Source organism: Tigriopus californicus, chromosome 8 (assembly GCF_007210705.1).
Source record: "Tigriopus californicus strain San Diego chromosome 8, Tcal_SD_v2.1, whole genome shotgun sequence".
NCBI classification, from domain to species: domain Eukaryota; kingdom Metazoa; phylum Arthropoda; class Copepoda; order Harpacticoida; family Harpacticidae; genus Tigriopus; species Tigriopus californicus.
Genome location: NC_081447.1, coordinates 5600718 through 5612133, shown reverse-complemented (window position 1 = coordinate 5612133; position 11416 = coordinate 5600718).

Here is an 11416-nt window from a genome sequence, read left to right as displayed (position 1 = left end):
ACTGAGAAGTTAGTAACTGCATGTGCCGGGAAATATGGAAGCTGCAAACTGTACGAATACACGAAGCGAGCAGAGAGAGACGGAGTGTGTGAGCGAGTGAGGTATGGAGAAAGGAAACATGACCGTGGGCTTGAACTGAGCCCTTCTGGGTGTAAGATTTCCTAGGGTCTTGGAGCGGACGAACGCACCAAAGAACGAACGAGGAAACGAACGACGGAGCGTGGAAAGCGAAGACTCGAAAACAAAACTCGAGAGGAAGAAAAAACATCACGGTGCAATCCGACAAATGTTCGGAGCTAAAAGAACAAAGAACACTCGCAAGTCGTTGGATTTGACGACTTTTATTAATAATGGTCGCCTTTTGCTCTCTCTCTCTCTCTCTCTCTTTTCCCTCTGTTTGGTCTTGTCTCTCTGGTTGGACTGATGAACTGGATGAGATGCATTAAGGAATGGTTGAACATATGCTGTACAAGATAGCGCCAGATACTCGAACATTCACGAATGTTTGACAATTTGTAGACACGACCAAGTCGAACCCCCCGGTTTCACGCTTTGCAACTACGCATTCAAATCATATTGACCGAGCATCCAATGAACACGTACAGTCACATCAAAAAGCTGCTGTTTCCACTGCAGATCTGGTCAAATGAATCTTTCGTCAGGTGTATGGAAAGGTGCAAAATCTTGAACAGTGAACCTATCACGCTGAACATTGCTACAAGTCCAAAGTATTCTGGGGGCATGTTGTTCGATCATTTCCCGGGGGGGAAGATGCTCCCACCGACCTCATGACATTCCTTCAAGGAGCGAAAAAATGTTCCTTCACATACTTCTTCTCTAGATCTATTGACAATGTGGTATGGAATCGAGGGAAAAGAAAGCCGTTTTTGAGACTTCACCTTTAATGCAAGAGTTTGAGTTGTACTAATAAAAAAGGTGCGAGGGTTTCGCCAAGTTTAATGGAACTGATAATTAGCCCTGCAATTTTGAAAGCCCTACAAGCGTGAAAAACCTGATAATGCCAAGCTTGCAACCGCATAAGTGCAAATTTGAAGTTTGCAACACTTTAACAAGGCCTAAAGGATGCGCTAATGCTATAAATTAGCTCCAAGTGTCTCAAATGTACAGTCTTCTCAAGTCTCAATTCAGTGGACACATTTAACACAGGGGCTAAATAGGGCTTGAAGACATTTAGCGATGGTAACTCAAACAAGTCCGTAGTATAGCTTGATAGTGAACTCCTGTATCAACTCACAAAAGGATGCCTTGAAATGTTCGATGGCATCTCAGCAGCATTAAACGAATCTTTCATTGGTCGTAGAAACATAAATCTAACGTTGATTAGCCATGAGAGTCAGTTCATTCTCTTTATTTAGTGGCACATCTGACTCAATTCTTCGCCGTGTTATGAATCGAACTAATACGAGTCGTAACAAATCTTTGCCAGATAGCATCATTCCGGTCCAACCCTCAGCTCTTTTGTCTTCGTCGTCTCGTTCATGTACGTCCTGTCTTAAGCAAAAATAATGTCTCATGTTCAGATTTTTTCGTGTCTGAAACATTCGCCCCCAAGGTGGGCACACTGCCGTTCTACCGCCCCCAAACAAGACAAACTAGTACCATAATATTAATTGCACTTCAAGCTCATGTAACTGATCTCAACCTATTGGGGCCGGCGTTGTAGTATGTGTGCACCTATCTAGGCATGTACGACGCCTAACCAAAATGTCTGGTGTCGTTGGATCCTCCTTGTAATCATAAAACATTCGAAACATTGCAACGAATGCTCCTTTTGACTGACTGACTCACTGCGAGAGTGAGTGCGTGAAGGAGTGGCAGTCAGAATGCTTGGGCTAGATGGCTGGGGGTCTCGAGTGAGCTGAGGAGCTCTCTTCTTTTAGCTTGAGGTGTCGAACAATGAAATATATGCTCACCTTTAAAACATGTTTGGCTTCGCAGTTCAGACCGGAGACAAAGGAACAACTCATCGCATAAGAACTAAAGACCTTCAGCTGGATCCGAGGCTTAGCGTAGGCTCACTGTAGTCTTTCTTGTTCGCGTTTTTAGAGTGATTAATGAAAGGTACCCTTAGAGGCGGGAAAGGGGGAAATGCGGTCATTTCGAAAGAGGCAGATCAAGAAAAAGATGTCGACATTTGACTTGTCTTTCAAGTTTTACAAAGGTGGTTTGGGGAAATGGAAAGAAAGAGAGTTGAGCGAGAACTCAGTCACGAGCGAGGCGCAGGCGAAGACGAATTCCAAGTTGCAATCAAACATTGATGGATTGTTTGGACTTGGTTTCCCTGGCGTTTTTGACAAATCTCAAAAAGATGGAAGACCCATGTTTCCGTGAAAAGAACATGGCGCGTTTAGTTTGTCGCGTGAGTGATCCCACGCCGTGGACTTGCAATCACTTTGGAAGCTGTGCCAAAAAGTGGGACTACGTCTACCATATGCACTATCCGAATATTGTGTCTCCATAGTACTTGAAAATAAACGAATCGAGCTCCACCCTCAAGAAATTGCACGGACGACCGATTAATTCGTAGATCGTGTCTAGAAATGTGTGGAATCTTGTTCAAAGGATGGACATGATTCCAACGTTCAGTTTGAAAGGATCAAGTCAAGTGGAAGATAATAGGGTTGGAGGGCCGGATATGTAATCCAACACTTTGAGTACATAAACCCATTTCCTTGTCAATGAACTCGACGAGCAAGTAGTAAGGTCAGTGCAGTGCCCTTCATTGGACTGTCTCATTAGCCCCGAAAATTGTGTCAAGATTTCGGGGAATTAGTTCATCTCTGACATTCTTGTGGAAGTTAAAGCAGGCCATTTCATCCAATGTCTCTCGCTTAGCAATAGTGGAATAACACCGAGCAAAATATCTTCTATTTTACTTTTTTCTCTAGCTCAGTCGAACAAGGGTAAAAGAATAAATGCGAATAAACTAGTAATATTCATATTCAATTGCAATCGTAACTTCACCAATAAGAACGTGGATGTCTCTTGCTCAATAAAGAAATTCTTGGAATACAATATATACATATATCATTTTGCAATATACATGGACCTTAAGCGGCATGGCAGGGGTTAGGAAAAAACTGCCAAAAGGAAGGTATTTGTTCGGTGTTACTCCTCAGTCCCCATTTTACCAATTACCACTATTACTTCGAACATATGTAGGCGCTTCATCTAGTTTGGCGACGACGCTATCTTGTTCGTTTCGTTGTTGTTCGTCGTCCAATTCTTGCGGCTTTCCATCGGAGTGATTGGAGTGGGTGCCCGCTCTGTCTGATTAGCACCATGCTTGTTATACCAGTCCTAATCTTCTCATGCTTGATTAACCCTGACCAATCCCAATTATTTCTTGGTCACAAGCGCAAGCAGAGTCCAAGTTATGACGAGTCGCTGCTTTCCTCACGCGTGCTACATCCTCAGAGGAAACTCCAACTGAAATTCGAGACCAAATCTGTCTTTGACTTGACCTTCATTGGCTATTTTTACTCAAAGAAAGTCCAATAAATACCTATGAAATGACTACAGATAAAATCATGAACTCCAACGAACCATATTGGGTGCGGATGGATGGTTGGACCTCATTGTGGTGGCTGGAAAGATCAAATTCCAAATGACCACCGCAGTTGGACTTGGCAGCTGGTCAAACGTATTATGTTGGTGATATTGCTATTCTATCCCTAAGCTGACATTCAAAAGTCAATGATGAGGAGCTAGCTCCATCAAGCAAATACGAGATCCAACCCCCACCAAAAGTCGAACTACATTTCTTTATTGACATGAGGCAATGTACCTGGATTCATGCCAGAAATTGGAGTGCAAGGGAATCAATGTGTCATAATGCATTTCTTCTGGAGAAAAGCAAGGTACAAGAATTTATTGCACACGCAGAGAATAAGAATTGTCTCTTTTCCAGAGAGATGGAGTGAGATCTTCCCATCCATCATTGTATTTTGGAAAAACGTATAAATCTTGGGAGAAATTACGTCTCGAGCCAACGAAATCATGGAGAAACGTGTGAGGAGGGAGGTCAACGAGCCATTCAATCGACGAGAAGGACGAGATTCTTGTTTGACATGTCTATTCCGAGGCAGATCTCAATCAATGGATTGAAATCCATTTAAACGGAAAATATTTGTATACAAAGCCGGGCGGGAATTTCATTGAGACCATTAAAATGTAGGAATAGTTCTGGACAATGGCCTTGATTCACGACCCGTTAGACTCGCAAACATTTCAATTTTCTCCACAATTGAGTGAATGAGAACAAGAATTTGGACTGGACAATGAATTGTCCCCATGTTACTGGAGTTTACCAAACATCTGATTTATGTACGCCTCCAATCAAGGCCAGGTTTCAGATGATTCATGGTTCAATGAGTAGAAAGTCTAAGAAATTTCTCGTTGGAAATTACAAGGCTCACTCAATATTTTGTGAGTAAGCTGAATACGAAGAAGTCAGAACGGCACTTTTTTGTCAGTCGAAATTGCCAGTCCAAAGTCAACAACTGCTGGAGTGTGATAAAAGGACTAAAAAACCTCTCCATCTTCAATATGTCATCCACTCAAAATAGAGCGTTGCGTCTCGTCCCAATCTTTTTGACGAGACTCTGGCCCTGGAAACCCTGAATAGACTACAATAATTGAGTGCTGTGTTCTCGCCATTGTTGTTATTGTTGCTGTTGATGATAGTATGTACAATTGTGATCTTGGTGGCTTTTGGTTGTCTTGAACTCACCCACCATAGCGCGGAGGATCCCAGCTACCAACCACCCGTCCAACCAACCAACCATCTATCTATCTATCCACCAACCAACCAACCATGACTTGTACAACTCCCCAAGAATCTGTCAGAAAAAGATAGAACACCTTCTTCTTCATCCTCCTCCTCCTCCTCCTCCTCCTCCTTTTCCTCCTCATTTTGTTTCGTGGTGGATGTCATTCTTATTACAATCCACATCATGCTTTTCCAAGGCAGCTCATCATTTTGCAGAGTGTATTTAGTCAAAAGGAAAACGTTCTCTTTGGATTCGAAAGCAAGATTAGGCTACCATATTAGAACATGACTCTAAGTGCATCTGTATTGACATTTTCCAATCTGTCTGCGATTTATTCATGAAATTTTCACACAAGCTAAAACACTTTACACATACAAGTTGGAAATCTCTTTTCTTTTCCACGAATTGAGCATTCCTGGTCACCATGTTTTGTTGAGTGTGCGTGGAATCTCCATTTGGCAAGCAAACATAGCAGCCCAAACGAATGCACCCACCAACTCGCTCACTCAAATACGATCATGGGTCTCTTGAGCTGATCCGCCTGTTCCAGTCACTTGGATGATGGATGGGACCCTTGATTTCCCTGATTTGGGGAAAAATGAATTAATAATCAATGAATGAAGAGGCCATCGAACGAGTGAGCTGGCAGACTTTGAAATCAATCAAAACTTTTGGAGGCGCTTATGGAAGATTCCTGTCAAAACATGTTCCCTAAAAAGGAGTTCCAATTAAAAATGCAAAAGCCATCAACCAGACTCTGCTGATGTAACAGTGATAAGGCCCCTATTGGCGGCAGTTATTTTTTTTTTCATTTCGACAACACCTCCTCGTGCTCTATTCGTCATTCCAACTGGAGTGAGGGCATTAGGGACAGGAAAGAGTCAAAAGTCTGGGTTAAACAGAGGGGCCAATTTGGCAGCTTTGATAAATTATTGCCCAATGAAGTCTTGGAAATGAGAAAATAGTGCTTGATCATTGCTCAGAGAGTGACTGGAAAACGCTTCAGAGGGGGATAAAAAGGGCGACAAAGATAGAGGTTCTCGCTTTGTGTCACTCGATGTGCTCCACTTTCTGTGCAACAAAGGATGGACGATTTTTATTGTGACATTTAAGGCCATTTCTCCGTCTGCCTGGAACTCGTCATGATGGACGGACGACTGAACGGATGGCGAAAGCCGCCCAACAAACGTCGGTAAATACAGCAGCTCTGAGCTCAGGATGTTCCTTGTCATTGAAATTAATTTGGTCTCTACACTCTTCTATGCAGCCAATGCACCATGTTTTCAATACGAGGTGGGAGATATATGTGTTGCCCCCATAAATGTGTAACACATTTATCAAAGAGAAAGCCATAAAATATCAGGGGCTCGTTGAGAACGTCAATTGCCTATGATGTAACAACTGGATTTGCATCCATTTATGCATGTACACATGATTTAGAACACATCAAATGAATCTCAAAGCATTGTTCCTTCATCCTGGGTCATAAAACAAACACCTGAGCTCTGAATAGAAAAATAATCGTCAATGTTCATGCTACTTATTTTCCTCGTAAGAAAAGTTTTTTAATAGAAATATGAAGGCGAGTCGGTTACTGAATAACATGACTAACTTGATCCCAGTGGCACGGGACTTGATTGCTTTCCAGTTCCAGTCCCTTTTCTTGCTTTTCGCATGCCACATCAGATCCCCTAACTTTCATAAAGTGCACTCGAGCACTTTGTTATTTGGCCTGTTCGCGTGGAAATCCACTTGGATGACGAGCTAGGCCAGCATATCCACGAATTAAGTACAATCAAATTGGAGCAAGAGAGCAAATGGTGTTGCCGTGTCCGTTCCTGGGTCTGTCCGCTTGTTCGACCACCCATCCATCCATCCATCCATCTATCGAGTCAGCCACGACCACCACCATACCCATACCCATCCATTCCATTGACTGGTTGTGGGTGCTGCTGTGTATTCGGCGTACATGTAAGCACTGTGCCATCATCATGGATGGAGTGAATGGTCTTGTATACATTAGCAAAATATGCCACCCTGGTGTCTTTGACAATTCGACTCCAAAGCTCCCTTTTTCTTCCTCGTCGACTAGTTCGCCAGTTCTCCAACGAGTTCCATACACGAGAAATTGACACAAACCGACACGAGAAGAAACACAGAAACAGGAGGAGATGGAGAAGTATAAGAAGGCTAAGCTATAAGTAGGAGGAGGAGGAGGAGGAGGAGGAGGAGAAGAAGAAGGAGGATGCTTTTCACCCATCGTTCGTTAAGTAAACATTGTGTCAAACGAATGGGCAGCAATTCCTCCTTCCTCTCGTGTTTCCCCCGTTCTCTCGTTTTCCGTCACTCTCCGTTTCCAATTCTGTGTTCTCTCTCTCTCTCTCTTTCTCTTTCTCTCTGGGGTTGGTTGGGCTGGCTTGTTCCTCGGGTTCTGAATCGCGACTCGATTCCCAAGCCAAGTCTTTCCTGGCTCGCTTTCAAGCTTCGGATCAGCTCTCGATCCGGGAGTTGTTCAAAAGCCGATGCAGCTAAAGCTAAGCAAAAGGGAGACGAGGTAGATGTAAGTTTTACTCGAGTTCCAACTCCCAACCAACGGCTAAAGCTAAGCAATCGGCACGATGGAGAGCGGCACAGATGGGTAAAGCTAAACACTCGGCTCTCTTACATCATGGGTGTGTACCGTGTGTACGTATGGGAGTGTGTGTGAGTGTGTTCGTCCATGGCGAGTAAACACACAAGTGATGTCGGATCAAGTTCTACGACACCGTCGAGATATGCACATGATTCTCCGCATTTCAAACTGAGAGCAAATCGCTAACACTGTTCGCCTGGCTTGTTCGACAAGTGATAATTATTGATGGGACAAATGTAAGTCGTTGAATCGCTGTTTTTTTGGGCCCCAAATCCGCAGGGCCGGTGGACAATGGGCAGTAGGCAGTAGGCACTGGGCACTGGCCTGTAGGCCGTAACTAAGGCCTCCTTGCTATTGCGGCGGTGTCGACATACAACACGATGACGAAGGAAGGAAGGAACGAATGAGCTAACGAACGATCTCTGGACTTATTAGTACTCTGTGTTCGAGTGGGTTTTGTTGTTGTTGTTGCTGTTGAAATACGTTCTGTTCAGCGAAAGATGATGATGACGATGGCGGTGGCGGCGAATCTCTCGCTTCGCAATTGCACTTAAAGAGGCCACTAATTTTGCTAAACGATTATGGCCCGTTGGTGAGGTGAACAACCCTGCGGGCTTGTCATTTTTGTTGTCTTTAGATTAGAGACAAGAGAGAACATCTCATTGATTCACAACCGTACAAATGGCTTCATTCCTGAGCCCACAAACAAGAATCTGCGCTCATTGCTCTTTTGTCTAGAACACAAGGCGGTGCTTTGCAGGAAAAAAATGGGATGGGCCAAATTGACAGTGATCATGGACTTCGTGGCTATCCTATCTAAATCCAAATATCTATGAAACACATGTTTCATCAAGGTTCGAATTAATTGGTACAAGGCTCAAAAACCTGTCATATCCGAGATAGCTATGGCCGATTATTGGGTGGATGATGGTCGGTTTGGTGGGCAGGAATGAAGAAGGAAAGGGGAAAAAAACATGTTTCAGTCGTTCAGAGGGGGTTGACGTGGACTCGGCTGAAAATGGCGTTTGAGCGCTTGGATGGGTGAATAAAATGCCAGGAACTGTATGCTATGCCTTCAAAGAAGGACAGAGTCATTCTTCGGGTAATAAGATATTTCTCACTCTACGACCAATCTGGAATATCATTGCCATTAGCCATGGCCAGGAAATTTGTTTGAGGCTAAAAGCTTTAGATAACGACAATTACTGCTGAAATATGAGCGTGTCTGAATTTTTCCCCCAGTCTCGATCTTGTACTGAACTGTATGTAGGGTTCGTCAGTGGAGGTGGACAACACTGAAACGCTATTAATGCATATAAATAGCATTATCACAACGAAGGTCTGGCATGAAGCCCCGCTAACCATTCAGAGATGGGCCAAAGCAGTCGCCCTTTTTACGCCATGCCTGAATCAGCCGTCCCGTCAGCCTGTCAGGGACTCAAACCAGTTGACAGGCCCTCAGCCCTCGTGAGTCCATGTTTTCACATTTTTACATTCCACACACCAAGATTGGATTATTTTACGGCATAAACCATTCCGATAAGGGTAGGTTTCAATCGCCAAGGTTTTGTGGAAACAAAGACTTTTCTTCTGAATCATCAGTACAACTATGTAGAACCAGAAAAGGCTTCAAAAGTAGAAGAAAAAAAAAGTTATCTGCTCACAGTTTTATGGGACCACTTAAGATAAAGTCCGAGAGCAATTATAGCGCTGTAATCGCAATCTATTCGTTGCAACGAGTTCGTGGCATATGGGAATGGACACAAGGGGGGCGCTTGCTGCTCGCCAATTAGGGATCTAATATGGCCAATTGTCTGGCCGTGTTATCGTCTCGTCCATCCAAGTGGCTTTCGGCATGAGCATATTAATGATACTCTTACGAACAACTTGATTATGTTTCGGCCCAAGGTTGGCAATACGGTACATTCAGCAAGATCCCTGGGGTTGGATGGATCGCGTTTGTTTTTCCATTCAAAATGGATCTCGGGATCAGTGAAGCAATGAAATGAAGCTTCCCCCTCTCTCAGGCAAACCGTGGCGGAAACCTGTCCAATGCCCAGGAGTGAACGAGTTGTTGACTTTAGAGGGCAGGATTATCCATCGTTCCCGTGCCCTTTAGTGCTGGCCGCGAATGTGTACCGTACCTCAAAATCCGGTCGGGTTCCCTGGAGTTTCCCACTAGTTTTTCCTTCCACTTTCAATGCTGTCTTTGTCGTTCTCGTTCGTGGTCCCTTGCCAACCAAATCCATCTCTCCCAGTCTCCGTCAACCGACTTCTTTATCCCCTTTTAGCCGAAAGAGCCCTAAACCTGGCTATTGAGTTGAGTGTCTGGTCTCTTGGGAGGCCAAGGGAACCTCGTCGAACACCATGTTGCCAACAACTTCTTTCTTTCTTCCAGCCTTGTCAAACCATTCGAGTTGTGTTCAAATTCGTTCCTGGCCATGTCAAACAGGGACCAACTTGGATCCTCTCTCCGCTTTTTGCTCGCCAAATCCCTCGAAAGCGGGAAAGGAGAGGCTCCTCTCGCTCGAGCCTCTACCCACCATCCATCGAACCAACCAACCGACCCATGGACAACCAGGTGGTGGCCACAAGACCAACAACCGTCTCCTCTCCCAGTTGTACAACCATCGAAGGCCAAGTTACTACAACGACGACGACAACAACAACAACACTACCGCCACGTGGAGAACTCCCGGGCGACGGTGCATTTACCACCTCGGGTGGCCTTTACCACGCCGGAGTTGTAAGTGCTATCGGAGAAACACAAGTCTTACAAACGAAGTTATCGCAATCCGGGCCGGTCGAACAACAGCAGCACCACCACCCTCACCACCAGCATATCACATGTCCTACTTAAGAGTTACAACCTCGCGAACCCCACTAGTGCTCCACCAAGAGAACATCATGGGTAGAAGTGGGTTCCACCGTCACCACCAACACCACCTCCGCCGTCAGTCGCCAGTCGTTCCAGGAATGGAAAGAGTCGTCCGTCCAAGAAGAAAAGCTCCTCGCCCAAGAAACTTCCTCCCACTTTTCCTGGGGCGCCGTCATCTTTTCTTCGACTACTCGATGTTTGGGCGCCCTCGATGGCTTAGTTGCTCAATCCCAACTACTGGTTGGTCCACCTTCTCTTGAACGAACGAACGAACGAGCGAATGAACGGACGCGGTCCAGACTCGATTTCAAACTCGAGGGTCTGAACTGGAAAGGTACTCGAACCACCATTTTTCGGGATGATGTATGCTACATGCTCCGTAAGATTCGTTCGTTCTCCAGGAGTACGCGCCGTAAACACTGGTGGTGGTGGTGGTGGTAGTAGTGGTAGTGGTAGTAGCAGTTATAGTTGTAGTAGAAGTGGTAGTACTAGTTCGTCTATACACACATGCTATAGTGCATAGAAGAAGAGAGCGGATCCGGGAATGCTAGAGCATGGAATGAGATTTGTCTTCCCCCCAACGAACATGGAACTAACGGCGTGTTCGTACATGGAGTAAGATGGCCCAAAACCATTCAGAATGTGAACTGCTGGGTTGCACGTCCTTCTCCGGCCTCTGGTCGATCTTGACTTCGTAGCTCGGGCCATAATAGTCATACTAATAATAATGCGAGTGAATCTTGAGCAGCCCAACCGACACTCGAGTCTACTCACACGACCGAATGTACGTAGAAAGATACTAGAGGGTACAGTATGTAGTATGGACAGACGAAAAACAACACGATGTGGACCGAATATGCACGTAGAACCATGCCTGGGGTGCAAGTACGAGTATGAGAGCTAGTAGCAGTAGTAGTTATAGTAGTGGGTGTCTGCGGTTAGTTACCATTTGTTTTCGTTTGTCCTACAAGAATCACGATTGTGTATGAGTCGGGATAAGCATGCAAACTGGGGCTCAAACATGGTAGAGGTCGTCGAACCAGGCATTGATAGAAAGAAGGAGTCAGTGAGGTAGTGTACACAATGAGTGTACACCCAACGATGTATGAGTAC